The following is a 19,600-nucleotide window of genomic DNA, read 5'->3' as shown; positions in this document are numbered from 1 at the left end:
GTGGGCCTTTTAAAATCTACCCCATATTTGTTGGTTTCATTGTGTAGTTATGTAGATAGTGCCTTCCACAAGCCACATGATTATAGTCTGAATTGACAATTCTCATTGCATTGCACAACAGTTATATCTGATAAATTTCAGATTATCTCTAGGTTTACTTTCTTCATGATAGAGTAACGGTAATAATTATGTTATTACATAATTAAATAGAAATATAGATTCTCACTGTATACAAACACACGTATATTCAGAATTCTTCTATCATGCTCAGCACTATGAAACATGAGAGAAAGGAAAATACCTTCAGACTAGAATCTAATTATCTCAGCTTTAAATTTCTTAAAGTTGCTTTAAAATGTACATGTAAAACAATATGGGGTAGATTTTATAAATCGAAGCTTTTTTAGATTTTATAAATCGAAGCAGGCGTAACTCTGCGCGCGCCGGGCCGGCTGCCGCGCTCCATGTTCTGGTCCGGGGGCTGGTCCAGGGGCCGGTCACGCCCCTGGGCCAGAACCACGCCCCCCAGACACGCCCCCGAAATGCCGCGTCACTCCCGACACGGTCCCGAAACACCGCGTCACTCCCGGCACGCCCCCCGATACACCCCTCCATGCAAGCCCCGGGACTTATGCGCGTCTCGGGGCTTGCGCGCGCCGCCGAGCCTATGCAAAATAGGCTCGGCGCACACAGGGGGGGTTTGGGGTAGGTTTTCGGGGGGTACGCGCATATCTTACGCGCGTACCCCCCTCCTATGTACCCCTTTGAAAATCTACCCCTATGAAATAAAAAATCTAATAGCCCTAGGAAAAACATCATTGTGTACAAGTAAAATTTTCAGATTTTCTCTATAGCTGTTTTATGATGTTCAGCTCATATCTACCAACTTTATTGATTAAACTCTCTATCTTACACACAAAGAGGACAATTTTCAAAGGGACTTCTGCAGGTAAAGTAGTGATTTATGTACAGAAATGGCCCTTTAGAAGATTGCACAATCAATACACACTGTATGCACATAGTTTCACATGCATAGGTGAGAGATTTTCCAAGGGACGGAGCAAGGCCAGCGTTAAGACTTGTGCACATGTTTTTTAATTTAAAAAGTATGACAATAACTTTAAAACGGGTGTGTGGGCGCCCATATACACGTTTATGTGGGCACATGGCCAGATGCGCTGCAGTTTTATTTCCTGCAAACAGTTACACGCACATGTTATAAAATAGTCCAGGCGCTTGAATATGTTCTCCCTGTTTTAAGCATGTACGCGCACAGCAGGCAAATGTTGACTTTGAGATGCGCAAGTGAGGAAATTTTATAACATGCGCACATCCAGGACATGATCAGTTTCACCACTTCAACCACCAGTTTGCCCAGTCTAGAACCCGGCCCTCAAGACATCCCTGGTTCTTTAGCCTGTACTCTCCCCAGTTAACCCAGACCCCTCAAGCACTTCATATGTGGCTAGAAATAGTATTATTCAGACTTACACCTCATCCATAGCAAAGGTAACTTTGCGCTAAAAGGGACATGGACACGTGCCCAGGTGGGTAGCTACATATGTGCTTATCTCTTGGCCCCACCCGGTACACCCATGCCCTGCTCATATTCCCCCTTTTTTTCCCATTGTGCGATATTCACGCATTGGTACTTGTGCGCATATGTGGCTAGTTTATAAAATCAAAAGGCCATAACTAAACGATCATGCGTGTCCATATCCTGCTTTTGGCACACGTATCGCATTTAAAATTCTCCTTTAAGTGCATAAATTCTCTTGGAAAACTATGTGCAACAAATAGCTGATGCAATTCTGTGCACGTAGTTTTGCTGGCATAATTTTGAAAGTGGACTTATGCACGTAAGCCTCCTTTGAAAATTGGTGCATCTTATGCACAGTGTTACAACATTGAACCCTTAGTGACTGCTCATTAAAAGGTGAATTTTAAAAGCCTGGTACATGCCAAAACTGAGAGATACTCACATAAGTTGGGCCAGCACACGCCGAACAGATTTTAAAAGCCGCCTGCGTATGCTTATACTTGCCGCTACACGTACAAATGAAAAGTTCCAAAAAAGGGCAGGGTATGGGCAGAGCATGGGTGCTCCTGAATTTCACATTGAAATTTGCGCATAAATACTTACGAACTCAGGTGCACGCCAAGGTCACCTGCCGCATAACTTTACTTCTACGGATGAAGTACAAGAAATAAAATAAAGACAAATAGATTTTGTGGTTTTTAAGGGTCGGGGCTAACAGGGCAGAATGGAGGCTAATAAACTAGGGGGCTTTGGAAGTCCTATTCCTTACCTGGGTGAACTGGGAACGAACTGGTAAAACTGCTAATTGAGTCTGCACATGTGTCTTTTAAAATCCCCCACTTATGTGATATAAGCGGAATTTGTGAGCATAGGTGCGTGTCCACTTAAAATTGCACGTATGTGCGTGCGGTTAGGCTATTATATAACATATGCACATATATGATAAAATGGCTGCGTCCCTAGAAGCAGACCGACGAATATGTACATATGCACCTGCACGCCTGTTTAAAAGTTACCTTCCTTGGCATCTAGGTACTAAACCAGGTTAAAATCAACATGCTAATGTGAGTTACCTACCTGTTTTAAGCTGTGGTAAAGCCCATTGGACAAAAGTATTGCGATGTAGAAGGTGGCGGCATTCTCTTTTTCCCCCTGACAAAAGACATTATGGCCATGCCAGTGCTGCCATGTTTTGCATTGCAGGTTTTCCCACGCTAATCAGCACAAAATGAAATGGCCCATCAACAAAGGAAACCTCTCCCACCACATCCCCTGAGACACCAATAGATTTCCCAACCCTTAAACAGTACAGACCTCCAGGCTGACCCCTCTCCCCACCTTGCAGACCTCAGGTTCCACCCCCAAACCAATCCCTCCAAAATAACTTAGGCCTCTTAGTTCTCCACCATCCCCACTGAAACACCAACAGGCTTTCAGGCCCTTCACCAAACCTACCTCTATCTCCAGACTCAATTCCAAAAAATGGCAGCTTAATATTCAATAAAACAAAGAAAACGGGCATTCACAAACACACATTATTGTTACCATAAAATATATTTACTGTATATATGTATAAAGGACCATCATAAATGAAGCCAAAAAGGTGATAGACTTACACCCATTAAATATTCAAATATATAATCATATGTCCAATCACATAATATATTTTGTAATGTTTGTTATTGCATCCCTTTAGTAGATCAAAAATACTTCATCCTTTTAATAGTTAAAAAATGTTTAGATGCTTTTGGGACAACTTATTCTCCTACTACCTCAACTTTATGCCAATAGTTTCCTTCAAACCACAAACATAGGGAGAATTTAAAAAAGCAATATCCAGTCACTTTGTTCCTTCTACACATCGGCTAATCTCATTGATTGATTCTATACTGATTTCACTGATGACACTGCAGAAGAATGACTCAATGTTAAACAGCCTTGTGTCATCTATATTAAAATACTATATGCAAATCAAACCTATTATCTCAAAATTGCTGATGACATTACTGGAAACAATAGCTAATGTTGCTGCTAGAAATATACACCAACTAATTTTGTTGATTACCTCTGAATTAATTTCATTTTTGACATTACAAATGAATTACTTAGCGATGAATAGCCATGTGTCATTTGGATTGAAATACTACATGCAGATCAAACCCATTATCTAAAAACAAAAAAGACTGATAATATTATTGAATACATTAAAAAGCGCTCCAGTACAACTCAGTATTTAATCCATTGGGGGTACAACTCCTTGGACAAAAAAGCATTCTTGCTCTTTAAGATAAAGAATTATTTCATGATCTCTACGCCAATCCACTCGTACATTATCAGTGATAAGCCACCTAGTATCTTCAAAAGCGTGCTGCTGTTTAAGAAAATGGCTCATCATTGGAGCATCAGTTTTTGCAGTGTGAATACAGCTTTTGTATTCAGTTAGTCTAGTTTTGACCATTGTTTTGGTTTTGCCAATATAATGTTTCTTAAAAGAATATATCACTACTACATAACATTTTTATAGAACTACATGACTTGCACAGTACTGTAAAATCAACACACAAAAAAGACAGTCCTTGGCCAATATACAACAAATGTGGACTTTCAATTGGTGAAAAATCTTAAAAGTGAATTTTTAAAAACCCACCCGATTTTAAAAGCTGCCCGAATGTGTCCCTAAGTCCCAATGCAAGAATATCTCACATCAGAGAAAAAAGGGGTGGAATATAGGCATGGCATGTATGGGGCATGGGCATTCTGGGGCAGGGCCAAGAGATGTGCATGCAACTACCTACTCTTATAAAATTCCCTCATTTACATGGCTCAAACCCAACTTATGCTGCTGGACGCATACAAGCTTAAAATTAGGTGCACATATATTCACGCCTGGGTTTCGCATGTTATAAAATTGCTGTATCTCTGGGTGTGCACCAACGCACATGCATATATATATACCTATGCACCCATTTGAAAATTAACGTCTTAATGTTGCAAAAATACCTCCTTTCATCACAAGAGAACACAAAGCACATTTTCTCCATGAATAGTATCCCCTTATTACTCCTTGTCTCAGTGTGGATGACGTAGTACCACAGGTAAAGATGAACTATATAATCCTTAATATTGTGCCCCCTGGCAAAAGTGAAGCACAAGGAGTCTTGAAAAATGGAATGAACTTATAAAACAGGGCAATGCTTTCTATTAATAGTACTGATTTTCAGAGCCAAATTAAAATGTTGTGAACCACAAATTGATCACTTAGAAATGTTTTCCTATTAACCAACAGAAGGTCACAATCAGAATTTTCAGTATCACACTGGGATATGCTCAGAAAATACCACAAAATAAACCTGAACACAAACAGAATGGTAGTAAAAATTAATGTAGCTGTATGTAACCATAAAATGAGGGAACACTCTTAAATTAGTTATTAAGGACATTCATATGGCTGCACAGATTAAATCCACATAGCTGTGAACATAAAATCCATAGTTCTTTTTTTTTTTTTTAAATACATCCCAAATTACTCCAAATACATGTGTGTATATGTTAGGTTGGGGGGCCCTGTAGTGAAATCACGTTGGTCTTGGTGTCTCAGTATAGGTTATTATTATATAAGGCAATAACAGAACATTCCTGACATATGCATTGTGATGCAACTTGAACAGTTCACTCATGTTTAGGGCAAGGCTTAAATCCAGGCAAGGTCAGTTTCAGCATATTTCTTCTTCAAGACAAACACAGGTAAACTTGAAACACGGCTTCTACTTATAGGTTTTAACACAAGGCTTCAGAGCTTTGTCATCATAGAACAGCACAAGGAATAGAACAAAACAGGCATCCACACGGAAAAGAACTTATGGGACTTCCTCCAGGTTCCCAAACTATCACTTGGCCTCCTAGCCATCTAAATGCCAGGAATACCTTCCAGGTGTTCTAGCATTCCTTTTGAATCCTCTGAGGATAACCCAGATCCTCAGAGGTGGGCCATACACTAGGCTTTCTAGACTCTGAGGCAGGCTGTGTTCAGTGCACAACACTCCAGCCCCAAATTGAGCAGACCCTGATTCAATGTCAGCAAAGTGTTTTTACCCTAACAGTATGAGTAAAGCAATTGCAACTCTGGATATCTCTTAGACATTCTCAGTGCTGATATAGTTCCACCTGATGCAACTATACCTATTGAAATGCAGGTCATATCGAATATGTCACATCTATTAGTAGAGTACTATGGGACATATTTTTTATTTTGATTCTTAAGGATTTCTATATATGGGGTTGGGACATTGGCAGTTCATGAAAACAATTTCAAATGTCCCATTATACACAAATTGAGGGCAATTTTCTTTAAGCCATCTGGTAACACAATATTCAGGTACTTTTCTATGCTCCTAATTTGTAATGAATTTTCAAAAGAAAACTACCCAACTAGTTTCTCTTTGAAAATTTACTAACATTTATGTGGGTATAAAAGTCAAGTCAAATCTCGTGGTGTGCATGGAAAGAATGTTATTCAGGTCATTTTGTTTCACTTTGTTCTCTTATTTTTCTCTCTTTTGTTACATGCATAGAATGTGCATAAAGTTATAGGCACACAAATAAATTGTATTCATGTAAGTACAGTTTGATGCATGTAAAAAATATATGCACAGATAACGAAATGAAACAAAAAGAATGTCCATCCCTTGTCAAGTCACCTTTATTTTTTTGACACCCTTCCCTATAAACTTAAAAGGGTACAGGGTAAGGATTTTCAATGCAATGCACAAGTACCTGAATAATTTCCCCCTGCTTTATCTGTGGGAGGAGTAATGGGGAAAAACTGCTTGCAAAAGTTTGAAACTTCAAATTTAGATTCTCCTGTGATACGCCTGCCCCCAAAACATTAATTCTGGAAGTGGGTAGATATAGGCACCTAGTTTCACTTGACAGTTATATTTAGCTGCTTAACAGGGGACAATTTTCACAACTTCTGATGAGCAACATGTTGCTCTCCAGTGTATTTGCCCAATAATATTCTGCTAGCCAAATGTTTCATCAAATATCCATGCTTTTATTGCAGAGAAGAAACATGTAATTTTCTTGATCACCTCTCCTCATCTCAGAGCCCAGTGATTTCATCCAAATAAACTCTTCCTCCATTAGTCCTGACATGGACCATGTTTCAGTGTATGCCTCACAGGGACAATATTGCTCTATTCTTATTCTGGTTATGGCTATACTCAAACGCAACTAATGTCACACTATGATTTGAAAAAAGTTCCAAAATGCCAGAATCTTCAAAACCAAAAGCTATACCTGACAGAAACATATCAGATATTTCTCTCAAACATGGGACAAATGAACAGAACTGTAACCAGAAATAATGTACAATGATCCTGGAAATATGTGACATGCACCATATTCTATCATGTGAAAAAATATAAAAACAATACCCATTACACATTGCACATATTATTTGCTCATAGCAAATTATTTAAAACCTTTAACATGGTAAACTCTAGACAAGACTGAAAAATGCTTAGCAGCAGTCATCAAGTGCCATTCTGTATAGCAGTTAAGTGTTAAGTTAAATGCTTATTTATTAGAACTAGAGTATAATAAAGATAACGCAGCAACAAAGAACACTTAAAATCAAAATTGATACCTCTATTATGCTAACAAGCTAGTGTTACTTGTCTCTATTTCATTGTACAGTTTTATACAGGGAGAAAAAATTAAGAGGGTTAAGAATTTAATGATATCTGTAATGAGCCTTGTTTCCTGAAAACTTAGAAGAAAATGATCAGGTACCATAGTTGCTTTAGACAGATAGACAAATGTCGCAATGATAATAGCAATTGAATTGTTTTATGATGCATGTTCACCATAGAAATCCTGCATGAAATAATATGCATTTCTTGCTTGCCATTTACAGTGATAAAAAATAAGTACTCAAGAATTTTAACTCCAGATACTTTTTGATAAACAGAGGTATACAACCTAACTGGTATATATTCAAAATATTATTCTGTTGTACAAATTGCATGTACAATAATTTATTTATTTTCAAATCCGGAAACTCTCCAGTAAAGTACATGCACAGTATTAATAGTCAGGATACATTACCTTATAGAACAGAACAATCTATACATTGCAGAAATAAATTGTATAACATTAGATAGCATTTTTCTACAGGAGGCTAAAATACTACTAGAATGTTTTAAGCAGCATTGATAAGCAAATGTTTAAGGAAAAGTGTTCACTGCCTTATAGCCCATGGAAACAGGCAGTTTATAAATCTGAAAATAAATACAATAAATACAAGATTTGAAGGAGTTTAACAAAACTTTGTTGCATTCTACCCACAAAATACTTACCAACATTATATTTTTAAGGATAGTACCTTTTCAGGGGGATAAAAACTAAGACTGAATATGCCAGGAGTACTGGCTCATAATGACATGCTGTTGATGTGTAAGAGAAAGATCCTCTGCTGAGATAAATGATTAAAAAAACATTATGCAGGGATGTATAAACCAAAAAATTGTACAATATTAGTGAACAGTTCATATATGCTATTGTAATTTTAAATGACTACTAAAGTTTTATAATGGGCATTGCTGACAAATTGCATACCTCTACCAAAATAAACCATAGCTAGTAGTTTAAGAGCATGGATTGGTACACTGGCCTGTAATCTAATAATAATGTTAAATCAAATTGGTTTTCGTTCCATTGTACTATATGTATAAGGTATGTGTGTGTGCTTGCATTATAAAAGAATGACTATTTGTTGGATGCATTTGTTTTTACAACCTGTAGTTCATTTTCTGTTTTTGAAACGTTTATTTCTAAATAAAACTTTGTTAAAATCAATCTATGTATAATCACTTTTGTTTTGCTTAATTAAAGCTTTCACCAATATCTTTGTAAACATCTGTTTACAGTCCTTGGCTACTTGAGAATAAAGAAACCATGTCTTTTGCTTAATTTAAATCATGAACTTGTGTATTTTATGAACTTAGGTACATTCTTGGTTTTGGATAGGGTTTTCACCAACACATACTTGTTCTTATCTAATTGTAATTTTGAAATTTTGTATTAGTGGGTATTTTCTTCTTTGTGTTTTGATATGAGCCATATATACTATATATTTTTCCCATTGACACACAATAGAAGAAAACCCAGATGTCATAAGTTTTTTCCCATTTTGGAGACAAATTTTAGAAGCACAGTAAGCACTGACTTAGCAGGCTATCTCTCTCTCCCACCATATGCAATGTCTCCTACTAATAGCATTTGGTGCTTGGTGTGCTGAACAAGGGAGGAAGTGTATTACTGTATATGCATCCTCCTGCTTCTGGGGGAGAGTGGAGAATGGCCTAGGGATGAAAGATGTTTGGGAGGGTGGGATGGAGAGAATTTCTTCTGTGATCACAACATGGTGTGATCGATAAGGGGCTAAATATTGTGATCACAATATGGTGTGATCACAATATTTAGCCCCTTATCGAGCAGTTACATATAGCCACCTCATGAAACTTGCTTCTCTGAATCCAAGCAAGTCACTATAGCCACGCATATTGGTGATCTCATCCTGATGGCATCAACACAGATATGAGTTCCTTGGTTTTCTAGGAAATTCTTAGAGCTCCATCTGGTCACATGCAGTAGTTTCCATACTCCTGAGGCTGAGGAATTCGACCAACACCAATTGTTGCATCTGTTGAAGCCACCCTGAAATGAACTAAGAATGCCAGGATTCATGCCTCCGTGTTCCCAGGAAGTGTCAGACCTAGGGAAGGTAGCTTTCAAACAGGCACACAAATATACGCATGTGTGTCAGCACACTCTCAGATATGTCACCATTTATAACATGTGCGCACATATGCTCGTATGTTATAAAATAGCCCTGGCAAGCATAAGCGTGCACCTAATTTTAGAAGAGTGTGCATGAAGCTGCGCAATGTCAACTTTCAGCCGCGCAAGTGAGAGAATTTTATAACAGGCGTGCATCCACACCATGACCGATTTCACCAGTTCATCCACCAGTTTGCTCAGTCTATAGCTAGGTCCTCCAACCCCCCCTGATTCTATAGCCCACACTCCCCCCCCCCCCCCCCCCCCCAAGTTAACCCAAACCTCTCACAGATGCCTGTAACTTTGGGGTTTTTTTTAACTTACACCTCATCCATAGCAAAAGTAAAGTTACATGGCACTGGACCTGGGAGCATGCTCAGGTGCATAAATACTTATGCACACATCTCTTGGCCCTGCCCTGGAACACCCAGGATCCAACCACACCACACCTGTTTTTTTTTCCTTCGATGCTTTGAAAGGTTCACTCCATGGGCATGGTAAAACACATATTCTCTGCCCTAAAACACAAACAAGGGCCCTCTCACTGATAGGATCTATGGATCTGCTGCGCTGAAACACAAACAAAGCTAATATCCTACAGTGTGCAACACAAAGCGCTTCATGCCACACTCATACATTCACATCCTGAGTCAGGACAATTGCAGGTTCCTGGATGAACAGTGTTTTATTAATAATGCTAGGTTGCGTTCCAGAAAGCAAGGCAGCAAAGAAAGAGCAAAGACAATAGTTTCAATAATGTAGTACAAATACTTTTCTTATTATTAGGCTGTTTGAAAGTTTGGGATTCTCTCTATTTCTGTTTGTCCCTCTCCCTTCTCCCTCCTATGCTTCTGTTAATTATACCCTTTTGTCTGCACATCTAAAACCATGTTTAGAAAGATTGCATGCAATTTCCCAAAACATAGTAGGGATGTGCAGGGGTAAAAAATTAATGTTTTGTTTTAAATAGCTAGTCAGAAAGGCAGGCAACAAACAGAAGTTTGTGTATTTTGTTTTAAATAGGTAGTCCGAAAGGCAGGCAACAAACAGAAGTTTGTGTTTTGTTTTAAATAGGTAGAAAAGCAGGCAACAAACAGAAGCTTGTGTGTTTGTATTTCCCAACCCTCCCACCTGTAACTCATCTTTTAATTTACAGGCAGGTGTCACTTTCACACTTAAAAATAATATATTAAAAAAAAAATTTGTAAATCAAATCAGTCTTTTAACTTAAAACTCAAAAATTCCTCACACCTTATCAAGAGTTTGATCATTCCCTTGTATGTCACTACCAGATATATAGGGGCAGATTTTTAATCCCACGCGCGCGGGGTACATTTGTGCGCGCTACCCAGCACGCACAAATGTACACTGATTTTATAACATGCGCGTGCTACCACACACATGTTTTAAAATCCGGGGTCGGCATGCGCAAGGGGGTGCACACTTGTGCACCATGCACGCGCCGAGCCCTAGGGGAGCCCCAATGGCTTTCCCTCCAAGGCTGCTCCGAAATCGGAGCAGCCTTAGAGGGAACTTTTCTTTCACTCCCCCCCCCCACCTTCCCCTCCCTTCCCCTATCTAACCCACCCCCCAGCCCTACCTAAATCCCCTCCACATTTTATTTTTTACGCCTGCCGCTTGCAGGCATATCTTGCGCGTGCCGGCCAGCTGCCAGCGCGCGAACCTCCGGCATGGCTGCTGTGCCGGAGGACTTGGGATTGCCCCCGGACCGCCCCCGGACTGACGCCATGCCCACGACCCCGCCCCTTCCCGCCCCTTTTTTAAAGCCCCGGGATATACGCGCATCCCGGGGCTTGCGCGTGCCGCCGAGCCTATGCAAAATAGGCTTGGCGCTCGCAGGGGCAGGTTTTCGGGGTTACGCGCGTAACGCTTTGAAAATCTATCCCATAGTGAATAAACTGATATATTTAGAGGACCATAATTGTATGCATTCCTACTTCCATAGCAACCTAAATTTAACTAGGAACTTAATACATTTAAGATAAAGGCAGCAGTCCAGCAGCAAGAGGAGGCCCTCCCAGTCTTTTGCATCGAGTGTCGCATGTATGTTTTTTTACCCACTGGTGAGAAACTGTACATGTGCATCTGATGCAAAGAGATCCTGTCTCTCAGAGAATGAGTCCAATCTCTGGAGCCTAGAGTGGCAGACCTGGAGGAGCTCAGGCAGACAGAGAGGTATATAGATGCGACCTTCATGGACATAGTAGCCAAGTCCCAACTCCAGTCTGGCAGACCTGGTGCTGCCTTGGAGGAGGAAGGTCTTATGATCGAGAGTATCAACCTGGCGCAGCAAGAAATGATCATGTAGCAAGGATCTTCTCTTCAGGTGGTGCATTGTCCTCTTGCACCAAGGATGTGTCTCCCAGGGCTACTGCCCAGGAGGGAAGGGTTAGGCGGCTGTCATAGTTGGTGATTTGATTATTAGGAATGTAGACAGCTTGGTGGCTGGTGGGCGTGAGGATCGCCTGGTAACTGTTGCGTCCGTCGGTGCTAGACGGCTTCGCCCCGTTTGCCTCACGTTATTCACGGCTCCTCCCGCTTACCTAGGAAAGATGGCTACCGCAGCATCTACAAGCCGAGCTCTCCAGCGTCCCCAGAACGGCTATGGTGCAGCCTCCCGCCATTGCTCCTCCCAGGTACCTACTAGAGTGAGTGCGCGCAACCCACGTCTTTATACCACCCTTGGCGTGAACCTCGAGGGCGTTCCCTCATGCTGACATCATGCCATCTGGATATATTACCTTCACTAGTTTGCTAGCTATTGAGTTAGCTGCTAACCTGGGTACCCGCTCCTCGGGGGCCCTCTGCGTTATTTCAGGTGCCTTACAGGGAACAGGTACTCACTTCTCGAGGGCCTGCTCTCCCTGCCTCGGTGCCTGTACCTTCTTCAACATACCTGGTGGAATCGGTGCCTGCCTCGGTGCCTGTACCTTCTTCAACATACCTGGTGGAATCGGTGCCTGCCTCGGTGCCTGTACCTTCTTCAACATACCTGGTGGAACCTCCTATCATCATCAAGGAGAGAAGGGCTCCCTCTGCCGAGGTCCCTGAGACTGCAACTACCAGACTGCCTCGCTACTGTCACCTCTGGTGGCTCCCTTCAAGCTGTTTAATAAAGAATAATTGTGTTTTTTGCATTACGAGTCTAGCTCAGTGCTGGGGCTCCTCATGGGGCTCCTCCCCGTGAGTGTGGTCATCTCCCACAGCACCCAAGGATCCACCAAAACACACTAAACCATAACAGTAACATGCCTACCTGGTGCGAAGGTGGTGGACCTCACACGTCACTTAGGATTTTAGACAAAGTTGAGGAGGAGCCGGCTGTTGTGGTACATGTGGGCACCAACGACATGGGAAAATGTGGGAGGGAAGTTCTGGAAGCCAAATTTAGGCTCTTAGATAGAAAGCTGAAATCCAGATCCTCCTAGGTATCATTCTCTGAAATACTCACTGTTCCACACGCAGGTCCCCAGAGGCAGGCAGAACTCTGGAGTCTCAATATGTGGATGAGATGATGGTGCAAGGAAGAGGGAGTTAGTTTTGTAAGGAACTGGGAAACCTTTTGGGGAAGGGGGAGTCTTTTCCGAAGGGATGGACTCCACCTTAACCAGGATGGAACCAGACTGTAGGTGCTAACCTTTAAAAAGGAGATAGAGCAGCTTTTAAACTAGAACAAAGGGGAAAGCTGACATTCGCTCAGCAGCGCATGGTTCGGAAGCACGTATCTTCAAAGGATACTAATGAAGTATTAGAGTTAGGGCATCTCAACCGACAGGTTTCAATAATAAGAAAAGTAGTCCAAGTGCCTCAAATTAAAAACTCACCTGAGCTAAAAGATTCCAATTTATCCCTGTCAACTGAAAAATAGAATGTAAATAGAAACAAAAAACACATTTTGAAATGGTTGTATGCTAATGCAAGAAGTCTAAGAAGTAAGATGGGAGAATTAGAGTGTGTAGCAGTGAATGATGACATAGACTTAATTGGCATCTCAGAGACATGGTGTCAAGACAAGGTGGAAAGAAGATAACAATTAGGATAGTGCTAAACCGGGGTACAAATTATATCTCAATTGTAGAGAGGAGCATCTTGGTGGTGGGGCGGCGCTTTATGTCCAGGATGGCAGAGTCCAGCAGGATAAAGATCCTGCATGACACTAAGTGCACATCAAATCTTTTAGTGTGTTGGGAAAGAGTATATTGATAGGGTATACCTATCTACCTGGCCAAAATGGTGAGACAGACAGTGAAATGTTAAGAGAAATTAGGGAAGCTAACCAAATTGGTAGTAAAATTATAATGGAAGATTTCAATTACCTCAATATTGACTGGGTAAGTGAAACATCAGGACATGCTAGAGAGATAAAGTTCCTAGATGGAATAAATGACAGTTTTATGGAGCAATTGGTTCAGGAACCAACAAGAGAGGGAGCAATTTTAAATCTAATTCTCAGTGGAGTGCAGGATTTGGTGAGAGAGGTAACGGTGGTGGGGGCTGCATGGCAATAGTGATCATAAGATCAAATTTGAATTAATGAGGCTGGAAGAGGGACAGTAAGTAAATCCATGGCTCTAGCACTAACATTTCAAAAGGGAAACTTTGATAAAATGAGACAAATAGGAAAAAACTGAAAGGTGCACTACAAAGGTAAAAAGTGTGCAACAGGCATGGGCATTGTTAAAAAATACCATCCTAGAAATACAGTCCAGATGTATTCCACGCATTAAGAAAGGTGGAAGGAAGGCAAAACAATTACCAACATGGTTAAAAGGTGAAAAGAAGGAGGCTATTTTAGCCAAAAGATCTTCATTCAAAAACTGGAAGAAAGAACCATCAAAAGAAAATAGGATAATGCATAAGCATTGGCAAGTTAAATGTAAGACATTGATAAGACAGGCTAAGAGAAAATTTGAAAAGAAGTTGGCCATAGAGGCAAAAACTCACAATAAAAACATTTTTAAACATATCCAAAGCAGAAAGCCTGCGAGGGAGTTGGTTGGACCATTAGATAATCAAGGGGTTAAAGGGGCACTTTGAGAAGAAAAGGTTATCGCCAAAAGATTAAATGATTTCTTTGTTTCGGTGTTCACTGAAGAGGATGTTGGAGAGATATTTGTTCCGGAGAAGGTTTTCATGGGTGATGAATCAGATCAACTGAACCAAATCACAGTGAATGTGGAAGATGTATTAGATCTGATTGTCAGAAGAACTGTAAATCACCTGTAATGGATGGTATACACCACTGGGTTCTGAAAGAACTAAACAATGAAATTTCAATCCTATTTCAATTAATCTGTAACCTGTCATTAAAATTATCCGATGTACCTGAATATTGAAAGATGGCTAATCTAACCCCTGTATTTAAAAAGGGATCCGGGGTGATCCAGGAAACTTTAGACTGGTGAGCCTGACTTCAGTTTCGGAAAAATTGTGGAAACTGTTATAAAGAAAAAAAATCACAAAACATTTAGATAGACATATTTTGATGGGACACAGCCAACATGGATTTACCCAAGGGAAGTCAAGCCTCACAAATCTCCTACATTTTTTTGAAGGGGTGAATAAACATGTGGACATAGGTGAACCAGTAGATGTAGTGTATTTGGATTTTCAGAAGGCTTTCGACAAAGTCCTGCATGAGAGGCTTCTAAGAAAACTAAAAAGTCATGGGATAGGAGGTGATGTACTTTTGCGGATTGCAAGCTGGTTAAAAAACAAGAATCATAGAGTAAGATTAAATGGTCAGTTTTCACATTGGAAAAAGGTAAACAGTTGCCTCGGGGATCTGTATTTGGACTGATGCTTTTTAATATATTTATAAATGATCTGGAAATGGGTTCGACAAGTAAGGTGATCAAATTTGCAGATGACACAAAATTATATAGAGCAGTTAAATCTCAAACAGATTATGATGAATTGCAGGAGGACCTTGTGAGACTGCAAAATTTGGGCTTCTAAATGGCAGATGAAATTTAATGTGGACAAGTGCAAAGTGATGCATATTGGGAAAAATAACTCTTTCTGTAGTTAGACAATGTTAGGTTCTATCTTAGGAATTACCACCCAGAATAGAGATCTAGGCGTCATAATGGATAAAACATTGAAATCATCAGCTCAGTGTGCTGTGGCAATCAAAAAAGCAAACAGGAATTATTAGGAAGAGAATGGCAAATAAAATGGAGGATGTCATTATGCCTATGTATCGCTCCATGGTGGGACCGTACCTTGAATACTGTGTGCAGGCTGGCGTAACTCCATCAAATAAGGTAGGGGGGATTTAGGTAGGGCCGGGGGGTGGGTTAGATAGGGGAAGGGAGGGGAAGGTGGGGGAGGTGTAAGGAAAGTTCCCTCCGAGGCCGCTCCAATTGTAGAGCGGCCTTGGAGGGAACGGAGGATGGCTGCGCGGTTCGGCTCACGCAAGTTGCACAATTGTGCATCCCCTTGCACGCGCCGACCCTGGATTTGATAACATGCGTGCAGCAGCGCATGCATGTTATAAAATCGGGCATAGATTTGTTCGTGCCGGGTTGCGTGAACAAATCTACGCCCGCGCACACCTTTTAAAATTTGGCCCAAAATCATTATCCCACCCAACCTTTCCAATTTGGTTAAAACTTCTTTGGTTTCTGTATGCATTTCAAGTGTTTTCCAAAGCAAATTCCTTGCTCAGATTTTCAAATGGTATCCAGCCTTCTTTATCCCATAATTGTCCTAGGTACCTCAGTCCCACATCTCATTAATCTTCCATTTCCATGATAAATGTATAAATGGATATACTAGGATTGTTCCTCAACAGTGAGATAAGTAAGAGTTTCCTCTGTAATTTTAATACTTTTACACAATAATCACTGCACCTTTCCTGTGCAGATGAAGGAGGTAGGAAAAGAAGTGAGGCGACTTCTGCCTTTCGCACGCCAGCCCTGTCGGTCTCAGGCCCGACTCCTCCTACTTCGATCACGGCTCCCACTGTATGCTTCTTAGGGCTGTGAACAGCACATGCTGCTCGCGGCCTGACAAATCTCTACTCTTTGCCATGAGTGGCTCCACTCGCAGCACCACTTGGCTGTTTTTTGATGCTCTCTAAGTGTCGGCACCATAGGCAACCACCTAAGTTCACCTAATGGATTCGCTGGCCCTGCTGTGCAGTAGTTCTCCATGAGTTTAGGGAGTTCAATTTCCATCTCTTTCTTGTTCTTTTGAAGGATACCCAGCCTAAAATTTGGTGCCTTATCTTGCAAATTAAATCTGGAAATGTGTACACCTAGATTGTTAAAAAATTTCAAAGATAACATGCATGGCACTTGTTGGAAATTATTAATTAACCAGGGTAAAACATTTATTATTAACCATAAGGGAGGAGGAATAGCCTAGTGATTAGAGCAGTGGACTATGAACCAGGAGACCAGCATTCTAGTCCCACTGTCGCTCCTTGTGACCTTGGGCAAGTCACTTTACCCTCCATTGCCTCAGGTACAAAAACTTAGATTGTAAGCCCTCTGGGGATAGAGAAATGCCTACAGTACCTGAATGTAAACCGATGTGATATGTTGATCAAATGTCAGTCAATAAAAATAAATGCCAATTCTTCCAGCCCATGATAATAGCAGGTCATGCCATTCTCTTAAGTACTTTTGCAATTTGCTAACAGGTGCATAATTTTGTAGATGTTAGCCCATACCCTTGGGATATATATGATATGTACTTGAATCTATTCTGCCTTTTGAACGTGAGTCAAACCTCTAGGCAACTCAGCATCCAGCATGAAAATATCTGACTTTTGATAATTAGCTTTGTAGCCCGATACCCTGAAATATTCTATCAACACTTTGAGTTGTCAGGGCACTTCTTTTTTAATAATTGTTAGAAACTACAAAACATTGTCATCCTGTAAAGATATCATATGCATCCTCCCAGCAAATCTAAAGCCGACATCAACAGGTCTTGCGGTATCCCTTGAGCCGGTACCTCGGTTGCACAATTGAATAGGAGGGGGGCTTTCTCTCAGAAGGAATCTGAGAGAAAGCCATTGCTCAGGACTCCTGCCTGAGGATGTGTGTATAATGCCCTTAATCAGTCTATGAACCTTGGATCTATCCTATACTTATCAATACTGTAAATTAAAATTGCAATCTGTCAAAGGCTTTTTCTGCATCTAGCACCACTATTGCCCCATTTATTTTATTCTTTCTTACCATGGATATGATATTAAATATCCTGCATGTATTGACTCCCTTTTAGAAATCCTGTTTGATCTGTGTTTACCAACTCATCCATTAGCTTTTCTAGTCTTACCTGCAGGATCCATCTGCCCTCATTGTCAGTAAGGATTTTCAAAAAGGGTTGTCAGAGGACATAGCTGGAGGCAGAAGAAAGCATGTAAAAGGGAGACACAGGGAGTAATTTGGTGACCTGGTTCAAGGCAATTGCATCTGATCATTCAGCCTTATTTAATCAACCTATAGTGTAGGTGATACAATGGCCGCACAGTCTTACAAGTTCACAGAAAAGTCAAATATCACAGAGCGAGGTAAGTATCCTGCATTACCACTATCCCCTGAAGCAGTAGTTGCCAATAAAACACCAGCTTTCTTGGGTGATTGGACTATTGTCTCATGGTTCTGGCATAAGTTAAGTTATTAGTTGAAAATATTGTTTGTTAATTGCCATAAGTCATAAACTTCCTTTGACTTTAATTGCTTAAAAAAAATACAAAAGCAAGACTTTTTCAGGTGAATGATTGAGAAGACCAGCTGAGGCCTTTAGAGGTCTCATGTGTTCAGCTTGCTGACATTGGGTTGAACCACATTTTGTGAAATTGTGGTGTTATTACGTTTGTGTGGATTTGGTTGCTCTCCTAGGGGTAGATTTTAAAAGGTGCACGCGTTACCCGGTGCGCGCGATACCTGGTGGCACACATGTACGCCCAATTTTACAACTTATGCGCGCAGGCGTGTGCAAGTTATAAAATCGGGGGTTGGCGCGCACAAAGGGGTGCACAATTGTCCACCTTGCGCTCGCCGACCTGCGCTGAGCCGCGCTGCCTTCCCCCGTTTCCTACCCCACCTTCCCTTCCCTTCCCCTACCTCCCCTGCCCTTTCCCCCCTACCTTTTTCTTTTTTTGTTTCTTGTTTTAAAACTTACTTCATCCCAGGGGCTGAGGTTGTGCGCGTGATCCCCCGCACAGCAACAAATGGCCGCTGTGCCGGGAGCCTCTGACCCCCAACCCCCGCCCCGGTCTGCCCTGCCCATTCCCTGCCCCCTTCCCGCCCCTTTTGTAAACCCCAGGACTTACATGCGTCCCGGGGCTTTATGCGCGTCGCTGGGCCTTTTGAAAATAGGCCCGGCGCGCGTAACCCTTTGAAAATCCGGCCCTTACAGACCAATTTTAAAACAAGTGCATGTGCACCCATACATCCGCATATCGGCACACAAGTGGAGAAATGCTGGAATTTTAAATCTTGTGTGCTCTTGTGCGTGTATGGCTTAAAATACGGCTACCATATGTAAATATGCTCCTAATTTTTAGAAGTTTCACAAGCGAATCTACTTTGTGTATCTTCCATAGGACTTAACGCGTGTATGTAACCGGATTTTTAAAAAATGCTCACGCGAGGTACATTCCTAGTTTTTTCCAATTGGTCTACCAGATTGCCCAATCAATGTCGAGGTCTTCCAGATCCTGCTGGTTCTTCATCCCGCACACCTCCCAGTTGACCCAGACCACTCACCCTGTCCTGTAAGCCCTAAAACGCGAGATCTGCAAACTTGTTTGTCATCAGGAGCAACAGTAAAATTACGTGTCTAACAAGTCGATGCGTTCTGCGTTCTGCGGCCTCCGGATTTAAAATACAAAGTTGTGATCGTAAGTGTTGGCCCCCACCCCTTATTTTTAGTGCACGCAGGGGTTTACATGTGAAAATCACAGCTTTTAAAATCCGCATTGCTCACATATGTGGGCATTTTTGCCTGAGCAATGCTTTTAAAATCAACCTCTTTAGGTTTTTTTTTATGATCATCATCTTGAGCCCCTATTTTTACTTTTAGTTTGACCTCTTTTACACAATGGTCCTTTCTTCACCTCAGAGACATTATTCAATGGTCCTTTCTTCACCTCAGAGACATTATTCCCATCTGAAGATGTGACCTATGTGTTATTGATAGCGCATATACAATATTTTTTTTTATAATATTCACATT

This window comes from Rhinatrema bivittatum, chromosome 2 (genome assembly GCF_901001135.1).
Source record: "Rhinatrema bivittatum chromosome 2, aRhiBiv1.1, whole genome shotgun sequence".
NCBI classification, from domain to species: domain Eukaryota; kingdom Metazoa; phylum Chordata; class Amphibia; order Gymnophiona; family Rhinatrematidae; genus Rhinatrema; species Rhinatrema bivittatum.
The sequence above is the reverse complement of the archived record's forward strand: the minus strand, read 5'-3'. Positions refer to the sequence as shown.